Source organism: Schistocerca cancellata, chromosome 1 (genome assembly GCF_023864275.1).
Source record: "Schistocerca cancellata isolate TAMUIC-IGC-003103 chromosome 1, iqSchCanc2.1, whole genome shotgun sequence".
Taxonomy (NCBI): Eukaryota; Metazoa; Arthropoda; class Insecta; order Orthoptera; family Acrididae; genus Schistocerca; species Schistocerca cancellata.
In genome coordinates this window covers 300,810,258-300,826,533 of record NC_064626.1, presented here as the reverse complement: position 1 = coordinate 300,826,533, position 16,276 = coordinate 300,810,258, and the positions used below count along the sequence as shown (strand labels likewise).

General features: G+C 38.7%; 1 protein-coding gene across 3 annotated transcripts in view; it reads right to left on the bottom strand.

The window, feature by feature from the left end:
- The window catches only part of LOC126172149 (hyccin), a 142,343-nt gene that overhangs the window by 37,424 nt on the left and 88,643 nt on the right, over positions 1–16,276 (bottom strand). The window lies entirely within an intron of this gene.

The following is a 16,276-nucleotide window of genomic DNA, read 5'->3' as shown; positions in this document are numbered from 1 at the left end:
ACAGAGTCTCTAACATTTGAAAAATTGCAGAGGACCAAGACAACTGTGAATATAAGGCAAGAAACAAGCAAACATGGAAGAGAGGGAGGTAGGATAAGATTTAAATGAGGTAGACAACAGGAAGAGAAATGATGAAAAATCAAAGATACATAGGTGTCACAAATCAAAACAAGCATGGTGTGGAATAAGTTCCAATTTGTGATGCTATTAGGTAAGTGTGCTGGAATGTAGAACCCTTATTGCTAATATTATGCAGTAGGCATCAATGTCATTGTTAATGCATTGTAACACATGCTCTGCACTAGGATATTACACATTATTAATTGTTTCATTCTCACTGACAACTGAGAATGTCATGCTACTGTAGCAAACTGAGTACTGGTTGCATGTCACATGGGATAACACTATCCACATTACAAACCACCATATTCACTACAGATTTTCTGCTTTCTATATCAACAAATTAAGTACTCGGTAGCTCCTGGGTATGAATGGAAACAAACTTGGAAGCTATACTGGTAATGCAATACTCCATTAGAAAGAATGCTCTGGAACAGAACATTATTGGCCTGGCTCCTGCTCTGTCATACAGTGAACCTGGATTTTTGTCCCAGAGCTATTATCTAATAAATTCACAGGTAAGAACTCGGCCAACAGGATGTATTTCCCGTACAGCATCTACATGGCCTCTAATAACACTAGTCATATCTGTCAAGTTACACGTCTCCTTTTCAATTTCTTAATCTTTATTTCTGCATTCTCATACCTTTCAATCATATTTACTTAATCTCTCTCTCTCTCTCTCTCTCTCTCTCTCTCTCTCTCTCTCTCTCTCTGCTGTTATATTATGCAATTTTTTCTGGTTATTCCTTTCTTCGATTGCTTTTGCTACTTCTTTCTTTTCTCTTCATCAATAACTGCCTCATTCATGCCTCTATTTAAAAATGTGAGTATCACTTAGATTTGGCTTTTTGACTACTCTTCATGCCATGTAAATTGTCAGTTTTTCAAATACTGTGTTACTGGTATTTTGTTGTTCGTTACTCTACCTGTTCCTACAGTGGCCCCCCCTTGATTCACAGTCCTAGGTTAAAGATGCACTTAGCCTTGAGTGGTTATTATTTAGCTACCTTTTCATATCATATCAATTGAAGGGACTTCAATTCCAAAACTCCAAAGCTACCTTTCCTTTTTTAAAACATGTATAAACATGTATATGCTGCTGCATGGCAAGAAGAAATTTCTGATTGGATTATCACCTTAACAACCGTTTCACTGTATGTGCAGAGACTTCTTATACAAATATTTACTAACTTTTCTAATCTTGTTTATTTCTTTTTATACAAAACAAACATGAATCAAACAATGGAAAATCCACGATGGAATGTAATAATATTACGAAAAGGAAAGTTGCTACTCACCATATAGTAGAGATGCTGAGTTGCAGACAGGCACAACAAAAAGATTTTCACACTTTAAACTTTCAGCCAATGGCCTTTGTCAACAACACACACACACACACACACACACACACACACACACACAAACGCAAATGCAACTCACACACATGACTGCAGTCTCAGGCAACCGAATCGACACTGCGAGCAGCAGCACCAGTGCATGACGGGAGTCGCGACTGGGTGGGGGAAAGGAGGCGGCGAGGGTGGGGAGGGGGAGGGATAGTATGGTGGGGATGGTAGAGAGTGAAGTGCTGCAGGTCGGGCAGCAGGCAGGGGAGAGGTGGGAAGGGGCAGGGGTTAAGTTGTGGAAAAGGAGAGTGGTGCTGCTGCTCGCAGTGTGGTTTTCGTTGCCTAAGATTGTGTGTGTGTGTGTGTGTGTGTGTGTGTGTGTGTGTGTGTGTGTGTGTGTACTGTTGACACAGGCCATTGGCCAAAAGTTTTAAGTGTGAAAATCTTTTTGCTGTGCCTATCTGCGACTCAGCATCTTCGCTATATGGTGAGTAGCAACTTTCCTTCTCATAATATTTTTACAAAACAAACAAGTTTCTTCTACTGAACAACAAACTTGTTTTGGAAGATCAAAAGAATGTCCCTATCTGGGATGTGGCAACAATAATAGGAATCATTATAAACTGGGCACATTTCATATGACCATGCTAAACTGGGCATATTTTGTATGACCATGCTAGTCAGTTGGTTATTCCATCATGCTTATGTTGGGTAAGGTGAATCAAAAAGTAAGAGCAGACAGGTAGGCATCTACCTGACATACCTGTCAATGCTTAGCAGTAGCAGCTTGCTGGGGCTCCAAGTCACTCACCAGGTGGCACAGCACTGCCCCCGCACTCTGCCGCTTCTCTGGTGCTGCCCCTCCCTCCCTACCCACCCGCCACGTTTCTGCAGCCGCAGCTGCACCTGTGGCCGCAACTTCGATGTCCTCTGAAATTATGGTTCTTGACAGAGCACAGGGGCACCAAAGGTTTGTGCTATATCTGCAACTGTGCCGTTTTTGTTCTCCGTGTGTTAAATTTATGATTGTAGCGTAAGAAGACTATTGTGGATTGACAGATCATACTAAAATTTTATTAGAAATATACACCGTTTTGTTTACCTTGCATGATTAATATCAGTCATTAGCAGTGGTCTACATGTATGAATTGCAGTTATTACTGCCTTTAAAATATGTTGCTGAAAAAACTGTTTCTAGCAGGAAAGAAAAGCATGAAAATATACTTGGTTGATGTCCTAAATCTTGGCACAAAATAATCTGTGGCAAAATGTTAGAGCTCAATCTATGCTTGACAGGCAGACTTTATTTCATAAATGGACATAGAATATCAAAAATATAAAAAGACTCATATGGATATATTGATGAGCGGCCACATAAAGCATTCTTATAAAAGGTAATTTTGTCACTTGTTCTCCAAGTGACAGGATGAGACTGCAATATGGTAATTTAAAAGTAAGTAAGTAAGTAAGTAAGTAAGTAAGTAAAGCAGTCATCAATCTGAAGATGGTGCTTCACTAGGCATGGTCCTGTTGGAGGTAGTATGCAGTTGCCTTCATCTGACTTTCGGACGGACTTACCCAGCCAGTTATAGGGGAACCTATAGTTTCACATGGATTGCAAATCACCGTGCAGCTTGCTGTTTTTCACAACAACAAAAATTGACAGAGGTGAAAGAAATGACAAGTGGCAAACAATCAGTTTAGCATGACCCAAAAGATCGAACCCGCTTCCTTTGGATTCTATCAAAGAAAAATCCTACAAGTTAAATATTGCCAGGAGTTAATGTAACCCCCCCCCCCCCCTTCTACTCAGCCTATTCAACATGGTGTACCTCAAATTTTTGTACTAAAACTTCAATCATAAAATCAAGTGCATATGGAACAAGTGAAGGGAAACTGAGTGCATTAGTTATCTTTTACTGAATTGTGTAAGTTTTTGAAGTTAATCTTTGTGGATTTGCTAATAAGTTCACCTAGGATCATGCAACACTTGCTAATCAGCCTGCAACTTGCCAGTAACTACACAAACCATCAGATTCACAAAGCAACCTCTAGGCTGACCAGATTTTTGAAGACCGACTGACTTGGAGGGCATGTATTTGGAGTATATTTTTCCACCTCTGAAGAACATTTTCACCATCAGACTCATGCCATATTCCTAAAGCTACCTGATAATTTAACTAAATAATGTGACCACAAAGCACAGGGACTTGTTTGATGTTTTTTTTAATCAGTAACTTTACATATGTGTCACTGATGAAGGCAGATAATGCCTTTGTCATCGATTTTTCTCTCGAAAACAAAGATAATAGAAATTTTCCTTGCTAAAAACTAAATCATGTATTTCATCTCTTCCTCTCCTACCTGTACCCTCAGGCCAATTGCTACCACGAGATAAACCTACTACCTACTAGAATCATTTCTTTTCATTCTGCTATTTGTGCTGTTCCTTTCCTGTTGGTCTGTGCTCTCAACCTGTCAAAAATTAATTATATCTACTATCCTGTAAAGTAACTGTGGGCACTAAATGCCTCACACTGCTAACAACAACTATTCTGTGGAATGTGATTTTAAATGAAAAACCAAAGACATATGGACTTCAACATTAGGGATTATCAAGTACATCAATGTATAAAGAATGTCTAGAGCATTCATTGTTAAAATTTGAAAGAGAGCAATCCATAGTTGGGCATCAAAATATTTCTATGGTGAAAACTGGAAATTTGTGCTGGACAGAGAATCAAATCCGGATTGCCCGTTTAACACTGGCAGTTGCCTTGGCCATCTGGACACACTTCCTGTCAGACCCAAATTCTCAAATTGTTACCTGCTAATAGCATCCATTCAACTACTTGTTTGGAGCAAGTCTTGTATTCCCACAGGAGGCAAAGACCGTGTTGTGCGTCCAAACTGAATCTATCAAGGCAGTCATGCCTATCAATATGCATATATATTTTAGTAATTAATGGTTAATTATGTGTCACCTTATATTAATTTTGAGAACTGTAAAAAGGAGTCCATATATGGATAGAATTATCATTCAAGTTAGAATAAAAGTATTAGGAACCTGTGGTGCTATTCTTGAGAATACAATGATTTATAAAAGATGTGAAATGAAATGATTTATATGGCATTTATTGGTTGGGATATCCCCTTCGGGGTTCAGTCGCCTTATTGCAAGTCTTTTTAGTTGACGCCGCATGTCATTGATGGTGAAAATGATGAAGGACACACAACACCAAGTCCCCTGCCGGGAATCAAATCCGGGCCCCATTGAGTGGTAGGCGGTAACGCTACTGCTACGTTACCGAGGCAAACTATAGTTTTTATGTCTTCATTATACACTCCTGGAAACGGAAATAAGAACACATTGACACCGGTGTGTCAGACCCACCATACTTGCTCCGGACACTGCGAGAGGGCTGTACAAGCAATGATCACACGCATGGCACAGCGGACACACCAGGAACTGCGGTGTTGGCCGTCGAATGGCGCTAGCTGCGCAGCATTTGTGCACCGCCGCCGTCAGTGTCAGCCAGTTTGCCGTGGCATACGGAGCTCCATCGCAGTCTTTAACACTGGTAGCATGCCGCGACAGCGTGGACGTGAACCGTATGTGCAGTTGACGGACTTTGAGCGAGGGCGTATAGTGGGCATGCGGGAGGCCGGGTGGATGTACCGCCGAATTGCTCAACACGTGGGGCGTGAGGTCTCCACAGTATATCGATGTTGTCGCCAGTGGTCGGCGGAAGGTGCACGTGCCTGTCGACCTGGGACCGGACCGCAGCGACGCACGGATGCACGCCAAGACCGTAGGATCCTACGCAGTGCCGTAGGGGACCGCACCGCCACTTCCTAGCAAATTAGGGACACTGTTGCTCCTGGGGTATCGGCGAGGACCATTCGCAACCGTCTCCATGAAGCTGGGCTACGATCCCACACACCGTTAGGCCGTCTTCCGCTCACGCCCCAACATCGTGCAGCCCGCCTCCAGTGGTGTTGCGACAGGCATGAATGGAGGGACGAATGGAGACTTGTCGTCTTCAGCGATGAGAGTCGCTTCTGCCTTGGTGCCAATGATGGTCGTATGCGTGTTTGGCGCCGTGCAGGTGAGCGCCACAATCAGGACTGCATACGACCGAGGCACACAGGGCCAACACCCGGCATCATGGTGTGGGGAGCGATTTCCTACACTGGCCGTACACCACTGGTGATCATCGAGGGGACACTGAATAGTGCACGGTACATCCAAACCGTCATCGAACCCATCGTTCTACCATTCCTAGACCGGCAAGGGAACTTGCTGTTCCAACAGGACAATGCACGTCTGCATGTATCCCGTGCCACCCAACGTGCTCTAGAAGGTGTAAGTCAACTACCCTGGCCAGCAAGATCACCGGATCTGTCCCCCATTGAGCATGTTTGGGACTGGATGAAGCGTCGTCTCACGCGGTCTGCACGTCCAGCACGAATGCTGGTCCAACTGAGGCGCCAGGTGGAAATGGCATGGCAAGCCGTTCCACAGGACTACATCCAGCATCTCTACGATCGTCTCCATGGGAGAATAGCAGCCTGCATTGCTGCGAAAGGTGGATATACACTGTACTAGTGCCGACATTGTGCATGCTCTGTTGCCTGTGTCTATGTGCCTGTGGTTCTGTCAGTGTGATCATGTGATGTATCTGACCCCAGGAATGTGTCAATAAAGTTTCCCCTTCCTGGGACAATGAATTCATGGTGTTCTTATTTCAATTTCCAGGAGTGTACAAAGCTAGTGGTGAAAACGCAAGGGTTGACAATTAGCTGGATGGCAGAGGACCTGCTATCGCTTACTCATTTCATGTCAAAACAGTACTATCCACTTCAATCTTTCACTTAATCGCAACACATTTTTTGACAACTGTTATCCACTACTGAAAGAACTGTGTACATGCACCATACATATTCCTTGCCACCCTACAACAGAGTGAAAGTGCTTGTGTCCAATTCACTGTCAAATAAAACTGAATTTTACATTGGAAGACATGATAAAGAAGATCACAGTAAGACAGACAGATGTTCGGTTTGGTGGGAGGGGGCCAAACAGCATGGTCATCGGTCCCATCCAGTTAGGAAAGGATGGGGAAACTAGTTGGCTGTGCCCTATCAAATTAACCATCCTGGAATTTGCCCGAAGCGATTTAGGGAAATCACGGAAAACCTAAATCAGGGAGGCCGGACGCGGGTTTTAACTGTCACCCTCACAAATGCAAGTCCAGTGTGCTAACCACTGCCTCACCTCATTTGGTTACAGTAAGAAAGTTGCACAAGTCTTTACAGACATTACACATGCTTCTACATATACAATTACAGATGAGCTAGTCGTGCTTGGTGTGAACTGTTAAGCAGAATTCTCATGACAACATATCAAAACAATAGTTGTTGAACAGCCTTGTGATTTTCTTTAGTTGCTAGTGGGATATCACTTACCACACAGACTGAACACAGAATCTACATATACTTGAAAACACACACACACACACACACATTCACTCTAAATTTTCTCAAAGAGCCACAAACTGGTAGAGTTTTAAACATTACGCCCAAAACAATTCACAAGATCTATTGTAACAAACTTTCTGAACATTATGTTATCCTAAGACATCAGGTATGATAAAAATTCATCAGAAAATGGAAATAGTTTTATTTAATGACTCCTCTCACAACACAGTCAGTTTCTACAATGGTGAAACTGAAGAAATCAGCTGAGATGAGAAGCGTGACAGTTTTTGCACAAAAACATTGCTTTTTATCGCAATATGCCAAGTACCACTGCAGTCTGACTACACAAGTCACACAACTATCAGTTACCTAACCTGGTTAGTACTGGGCCAAGACTGGGGAAAATTCTGCATCACTATGAATTACTGAGCCGGTCTGTGATGTGTCCTCCAGTGGTGAAACTAACCCACATCACATAAAAAGGAGGTATATTTGTTCAATCTACATTTGTACATAGATTTTTAAACTGGCAAATATAAATATCACAGTAATTGCATAAAGTGGCTCTGCCAGGAACCAGGACAACAGCTATTAATTGCATGTAACTGAGGGTTAAGCAGAGAGGTCTGTGTAGTTCTCAATGTCCACTCCAGACATTTATATGTGCAGTTATTCATACCCATAAGGCATCCCTTTTGATGGGCAATTTATGTGTAACCCACACTGTTGACAAATACTAAGTCAATGTCTAGGAGCCTTGTAACCTTAAATCCATTATAGGTATCACAGACTGACTGGTAACTGACAATGGTTATTTGACATGTCTGCTGATTGATGACTGTCAACTGTCAACTGTCTATACTGACCCCAGGTTTGATGATTTAGAAGCCAACAACACTTGGTTAAGAATTTGTCAGCATAGTTTTGCTTGGGTTCAATGCTGTTTACATATTTAGGACCTGCAAGGGTGGTGTCCCACAGATAGGGTCATTGAAGGCTCTACTGTCACATGCAGTTCCCTTGACATCCATATTCTAGCCCAGGTGAATGAATCTGAAGTAAAGTCATTCAGCAGTGCTTCCAGAACCTAAGCCACACACACATTTCTGCATTCACACTTTGCCATGCAAAGTTTGGGAAAGTAAATAACATCAAGTGTAGAAACACAACTGCTTCTACAAGTTTTTTATATAGGGAAAAACTAGATGTAAGGAGGAAGGGAGACTAGTGTTTATCATCCCATTGACATCAAGGTCATTAGAGATGTAGCAAAAGCTTACATCATTTCAAGAATGGGGGAAGAAATTGGCCATCCTCTTTCAAAGGAGGCATCCTGACATGTGAAAAAGAACAGCAAGAATTTATTTAAAAATAAACACAACATATTAGGTGGAAGCATTCATGCTTTTGCACCAATGTTCTCATATTCTGATCAGAGGCTGAAGGTATCTACAAAGACTTACAAAGACTGTTAAATTACAAGAAAATTCCACTACAAAATTTTAAAAAAACTTTAAAATATGACAAAAACTAAGAATGCCTTTCTTCTGTCATAAAATAGGGCAGCAAAGCAGAAATATAAGGTACGTAGAATTAGACCTTAATACATTCTTCCAAACAAATAAACAAACAATTATTAACAAAGCTAAAACAGAAAGTAAATTGACTACATAAAAAAACAAAGAAATTAAACAGTATACCAGCAGCAGAAGCATGATACCGGAATCTGGTTGCAATAATCACGTCTGTTGTTTGAGACTGATGAACAATATTTTATTCAAAATAACCTCCATTGTTGTTGATACATTTCTCCCACCTCTCTGGCAGGTTTGAATGTCTCTCTCTCTCTCTCTCTCTCTCTCTCTCTCTCTCTCTCACACACACACACACACACACACACACACACAGAGCTCTTTTGAAGCAAACCAGTCAGTGAGCCACTTTCATACAAATTGAACCGTTGTTCAGCAAGAGGGTGTCCCAGTGTTGCAAATAGATGATAATTGGACAGAGCCATGTCTGAAGAATAAGCAGCGTGCCCTAGAATTTCCCAACTGAATGTCTCAATCATTTACCTGACCCATTTTGCAGAGTGAGATGGGGCGTTATCGTGGAGCAATACGACTGTGTTGCGTTTTTCCATATTCCGGTCTTTTTCACGTAGTGCTTGATTTAAATCGATCATTTGCTGTTGGCAGCACTCAGTGTTAAAAGTTTCACCTGATTTTAGCAGCTCACAATAGATGACACCCTTCTGATCCCACCAAACACAGAACATGGTCTTCTTTCCAAAGTGATTTGGTCTTTCAGTGGATGTCGATGGTTTGCCTGGATTCACCCATGATTTACGATACTTAGGATTCTCAAAATATATCCATTTTTTATCACTTGTCACTATTCGCTGGAAAAATGACTTTCTTTAGTATCTGGCGAGCAGCATTTCACAAGTGGTCATTTGAAATGCTTGCTGTCTTTCATTCAGTTCGTGCTGAATCAAATTTTCCACTTTCTGCACCTTTCCCACAGCTTTCAACTGAAGAGAAATGACTTTCTGCATCACATTCAATTGTTTTGAAAGTTCTTTCTGAGTTGGAGTATCATCTTCATCCAATAAGGTCTGTAATTTGTTGTCTTTGAACTTTGTCAGTGGTTTCCTGCACTCATCGTTTCTCACATGAAAATCATCATTTTTGCACCACTTGAAACACTGTGTTTTTCCAAGAGAATGTTTGCTGAAAGCTTTGAGAAGCATTCAATGTGATTCTGCAGCAGTTTTCTTCAAGTGGTAATAGAAAACTAATGCTGTCCGCAAATCCTAGTTCGTAGACACAAAATTCGACATGTTTACGGGTTTGAAACAGATACTGATGTATGCAACTTGGGCTACTGTGTGTTGACATTAATCATCAGCTGTTACAGGAAGCACATGGTGCTGCAGATATGTTCTCACAGGCCCTACACTGACGGCTAACACCACCTATAGGAAAATTCTGGTTTCATGCTTCTATACCTGGTAATGTAATTGGAGAGGGAAAAAAAAAAAAAAATCAACTCACCAAGTGGTAGCATGAGAAAACACAGTCTCTCCTCTCTCATCTCTGTCTAATACACACACACACACACACACACACACACACACACACACACACACACACACACACACACACACAGAGAGAGAGAGAGAGAGAGAGAGAGAGAGAGAGAGAGAGAGGGGTAGGTTTAATTTAATTTATGCAAGCTTTCGTAGCCAGTTGCTCCTCCATCCGGCAGAAGAGTTGAAGGGGAAGGAAGAGGGGTGAAGGAAAAGGATTGGAGAGATTTAGAAAAAGTGGTACAGTTCAGGACAATCACCCAGAACCCTGGGTTGGGGAGACTTGTCAGACACGATTTTCTTCTCATCCCACTTGGTGAGTAGATTTATTTTTTCTTCTTATCTTCCCAATTACATTGTATTGTCAAAGAAATTAAACAGAATGTCATGGCCCAAAACCATTTTAAACTTTTAAGTGATCATAGGGTAGCAAAATCAAGAAGAAGCAATAGATACAGAGTGAGCAAGAAATCCATTCAGGGATGAAATCAGCAAAGTGAATCATCAGAATTTATTTAAGAATAATGAGATATAACAGGCTAAGTTAAGGATCACAGACAGTATCTTAGAGAATGAAGATCGAACATAGGTGAAAGAGACCATTATTTATTTATGTAAGTAGATAAATATGTTCAAGTAGGGTGATTTCATCTCAAATCCTACAGGTCAAGAGTGAATGTGTCATATCACTACTCCAAAGTTTGCTGAAAAAAAAAATACATGTTGAAGTTCCACATTATACATCTCCAAAATTACAATATTTTGATTTTCTGATGATTTGTTAAAAGGCGACAGACCACTCTACATGGAAGTATTTGTGAATGTCATAATGAAAAGAAAAATTGAAAAATTATAATAAAGATACCAAAAGTGAGAGAGATCTGAATTTATTTTCAATAAATACCTTGTGTTACCAATACTATGTGACGTGATTAATACATACACACTTCTGAGCTTTTCTTCTATTTTTTGGAAAAATATGCAAATTTGTAACTTTTTGTGAATTTCAAAATTATGTTTTGAAAATACGAATAGTCACAGGATGTTAACTGTTTGAGAAATGATAAAATGAAAGACAGCTAACTGTCAGCTATGTCATTAATGCATGAAATTCTTAAAGTGTCAAAATATTTGTACATAAAGATGAAAGAATCTGAAATTTTTGTTATTTAGAAATTATTTTCTCCAAAACCCCATCCTAAATGTTCTAAAAATTTTAAATGTTCTAAAAATTTTAAATGTTCTAAAAATTTTAAATGTTCTAAAAATTTTAAATGTTCTAAAAATTTTAAATGTTCTAAAAATTTTAAATGTTCTAAAAATTTTAAATGTTCTAAAAATTTTAAATGTTCTAAAAATTTTAAATGTTCTAAAAATTTTAAATGTTCTAAAAATTTTAAATGTTCTAAAAATTTTAAATGTTCTAAAAATTTTAAATGTTCTAAAAATTTTAAATGTTCTAAAAATTTTAAATGTTCTAAAAATTTTAAATGTTCTAAAATTTTTAAATGTTCTAAAATTTTTAAATGTTCTAAAATTTTTAAATGTTCTCAAATTTTTAAATGTTCTCAAATTTTTAAATGTTCTCAAATTTTTAAATGTTCTCAAATTTTTAAATGTTCTCAAAATTTTAAATGTTCTCAAAATTTTAAATGTTCTCAAAATTTTAAATGTTCTCAAAATTTTAAATGTTCTCAAAATTTTAAATGTTCTCAAAATTTTAAATGTTCTCAAAATTTTAAATGTTCTCAAAATTTTAAATGTTCTCAAAATTTTAAATGTTCTCAAAATTTTAAATGTTCTCAAAATTTTAAATGTTCTCAAAATTTTAAATGTTCTCAAAATTTTAAATGTTCTCAAAATTTTAAATGTTCTCAAAATTTTAAATGTTCTCAAAATTTTAAATGTTCTAAAAATTTTAAATGTTCTAAAAATTTTAAATGTTCTAAAAATTTTAAATGTTCTAAAAATTTTAAATGTTCTCAAAATTTTAAATGTTCTAAAAATTTTAAATGTTCTAAAAATTTTAAATGTTCTAAAAATTTTAAATGTTCTAAAAATTTTAAATGTTCTAAAAATTTTAAATGTTCTAAAAATTTCACGGTATGTTAGTTGGTCATTGTATTTAGGGAACACACAATCAGAATGGACAATATCTGTCTGTGCAAAATATGAGAAATTTTTTGGGTGGACCTAGCTCTACTCTCAAGATCAAAAAATCATGGACACTTAATATTTAAGTTGATTGCTGATTTTAAGTAAATTTTGAGCAAAATTGGGATTTCTGAATCAAAATAATTACTTTACATCATCCTAAGTGGTTGTGATAAGAATTCATAATTTTGTTTGAAAGCATTTTATAGCAAAAATGAGATACAGAATATTTATGCACATTTTTCTTTTTATGACATTATTCACAAATTATTATTGTCTTCCATCATGATTTCATCTCTTCATTTTACTTCTGCTACAGCAATGGAAGTGAAACATGGACGGTAAATAGTTTGGACAAGAAGAGAATAGAAGCTTTCGAAATGTGGTGCTACAGAAGAATGCTGAAGATTAGATGGGTAGATCACATAACTAATGAGGAAGTATTGAATAGGATTGGGGAGAAGAGAAGTTTGTGGCACAACTTGACCAGAAGAAGGGATCACCAATTTAATATTGGAGGGCAGCGTGGAGGGTAAAAATTGTAGGGGGAGACCAAGAGATGAATACACTAAGCAGATTCAGAAGGATGTAGGTTGCAGTAGGTACTGGGAGATGAAGAAGCTTGCACAGGATAGAGTAGCATGGAGAGCTGCATCAAACCAGTCTCAGGACTGAAGACCACAACAACAGCAATCTTCCAGATATGATGGTGAGCTATTCCTTTCATGATCCAATGCCTAACCTCTGAAACAAACTTCTCTGACTCTACTGTCTTCTTCACCAACTCTCCACCCTCCCACAATACATAGGTATGTCATTGTCAGTATCCTGAAGGTGTAACACTTCAACAGTCATCACTTCACCACCAGGACACATTGCACACTCCTGCAACCAACATTTATCTTGTGACTCTTGACATACACATAAAAGCATGACGTTCATCTCTGTGTGCTTCTTTCCTGTGACAATGTGTATGGCAAAACAAACAAATTTCAAATTAATACAGTAAATACATGTTCATACTTCCTTTACTGGCTGGTGTTTTACCCATTTTGGTCATGAGGAGCAGAATTTTGTGAGACCAATTTTTAAATTTGGGTTCTCCCTTTTAATTAGTAGATACACTTCTCTTATTGATCTTGTCATATCTTTTTACCTTTTTAACTTTTTCCCTCATTTTCACTAACAGATAACATTGCCTGGTTAGGACTTGTGCGGGCTGCAATCTTTATCACCACTTAAGTAATATTCCAGAGCAAATATAGCAAAAAAAGTGTATCATCTTGAAACAGATGCCCACAGTAAGAATCTGGGCATGCCCAAACACCTTTCTCATTCTTTTATTTTGCGAATTTTTGACATCAAATAATGTGAGGAAGTGGGTATGTATTTATGTATCTGCTGCTTAGAGTGGCTATCTCGTATCAGTGTTAGTAACTGTACTTCTCAGTATAGGTGGCTGCTGAGATGGCAGTATTTAGGTTTTCAAACCACACATCACATTTTGTGCATATATATCACTATCTTCAAATTCTGCATGAAGTACATCTACATTATACACTTCACAAAGTTTTGAAGCTGTTGCTTGCGTAAAACCTGTTTCAATTTCTTCCACTTTTCATCTTACATACTGTTTTCTTCTTGTGCTTCTTACCTTTCCTGGACGTTTAAGGGGGGACATAGTAGGGGCTACAGCAGAAATTCAACGCATCAAAGACTTCATACCCAAGAATATAAAATTGTGCACTGTCTTCAGTTTCCCATTAGTGTGATGGTGATTATCCAGGTGGATTGTCACTAAATACCTTCTTGTAGTGAGTGTAGCAATGTCTGTAGAATGGATGTGATGCTAATACCGTTACTTGAGGATTAAGATATTTCTGCAACACACTAACAGGTTTCCAACTTTTCTTAACCATCACTTTCTTGTGTCTTTTTTCACAGTCCACACACCTCACTCTTGCTGCCGTATTTCCTCAGTGACACTGTATCTAACAAAAAGCCAAACCAAATGCAACACTTAATGCAGAATAGTTTATGTGCAAGTTCTCACTGGTTTGTTGTAAACAGAAGACCATTGGAAACAGTGTTGTCAACATGCATGTTTACACCTGAAATTTGATGATAAGAAATACGCAGAATGTTGAAAAACTTTTAACACTTTACACAGGAAAATACTGCTCACTGTGTTTGCACTGAATACTAACATCTTAACCAAACAATATTTTGTGAAACTCTCTAGACTGTTGTTGTTGTTATCTTCAGTCCAGAGACTGGTTTGATGCAGCTCTCCATGCTACTCTATCCTGTGCAAGCTGCTTCATCTCCCAGTACCTACTGCAGCCTACGTCCTTCTGAATCTGCTTTGTGTATTCATCTCTTGGTCTCCCTCTACGATTTTTACCCTCCACGCTACCCTACAGTACTAAATTGGTGATCCCTTGATGCCTCAGAACATGTCCTACCAACCGATCCCTTCTTCTAATTAAGTTGTGCCACAAACTCCTCTTCTCCCCAATTCTATTCAATACCTCCTCATTAGTTATGTGATCTACCCATCTAATCTTCAGCATTCTTCTGTAGCACCACATTTCGAAAGCTTCTATTCTCTTCTTGTCCAAACTATTTACCGTCCATGTTTCACTTCCATACATGGCTACACTCTAGACACATACTTTCAAAAACGACTTCCTGACACTTAAATCAATACTCGATGTTAACAAATTTCTCTTCTTCAGAAACGCTTTCCTTGCCATTGCCAGTCTATATCTTATATCCTCTCTACTTCGACCATCATCAGTTATTTTGCTCCCCAAATAACAAAACTCTTTTACTACTTTAAGTGTCTCATTTCCTAATCTAATTCCCTCAGCATCACCCGATTTAATTCATCTACATTCCATTATCCTCGTTTTGCTTTTGTTGATGTTCATCTTATACCCTCCTTTCAAGACAATGTCCATTCCGTTCAACTGCTCTTCCAAGTCGTTTGCTGTCTCTGACAGAATTACAATGTCATCGGCAAACCTCAAAGTTTTTATTTCTTCTCCATGGATTATAGTACCTACCTCAAACTTTTCTTTTGCTTCCTTTACTGCTTGCTCAATATACAGACTCAATAACATCGGGGAGAGGCTACAACCCTGTCTCACTCCCTTCCCAACCACTGCTTCCCTTTCATGCCCCTCGACTCTTATAACTGCCATCTGCTTTCTGTACAAATTGTAAATAGCCTTTCGCTCCCTGTATTTTACCCCTGCCACCTTCAGATTTTGAAAGAGAGTATTCCATTCAACAATGTCAAAAGCTTTTTCTAAGTCTACAAATGCTAGAAACGTAGGTTTGTCTTTCCTTAATTTTCTTCTAAGATAAGTCGTAGTATTGCCTCACGTGTTCCAACATTTCTACCGAATCCAAACTGATCTTCCCCGAGGTCGGCTTCTACAAGTTTTTCAATTCGTCTGTAAAGAATTCTCATTAGTATTTTGCAGCTGTGACTTATTAAACTGAGGGTTCGGTAATTTTCACATCTGTCAACACCTGCTTTCTTTGGTATTGGAATTATTATATTCTTCTTGAAGTCTGAGGGTATTTCGCCTGTCTCGTACATCTTACTCACCAGATGGTAGAGTTTTGTCAGGACTGGCTCTCCCAAGGCTGTCAGTAGTTCTAATGGAATGTTGTCTAATCCTGGGGCCTTGTTTCGACTTAGGTCTTTCAGTGCTCTGTCAAACTCTTCACGCAGTATCATATCTCCCATTTCATCTTCATCCTCTTCCATTTCCATAATATTGTCCTCAAGTACATCACCCTTGTATAGACCCTGTATATACTCTTTCCACCTTTCTACTTTCCCTTCTTTGCTTAGAACAGGGTTTCCATCTGAGCTCTTGATATTCATGCAAGTGGTCCTCTTTTCTCCAAAGGTCTCTGATTTTCCTGTAGGCAGTATCTATCTTACCCCTAGTGAGATAAGCCTCTACATCCTTACATTTGTCCTCTAGCCATCCCTGCTTAGCCATTTTGCACTTCCTGTCAATCTCATTTTTGAAACGTTTGAATTCCTTTTTGCCTGCTTCAC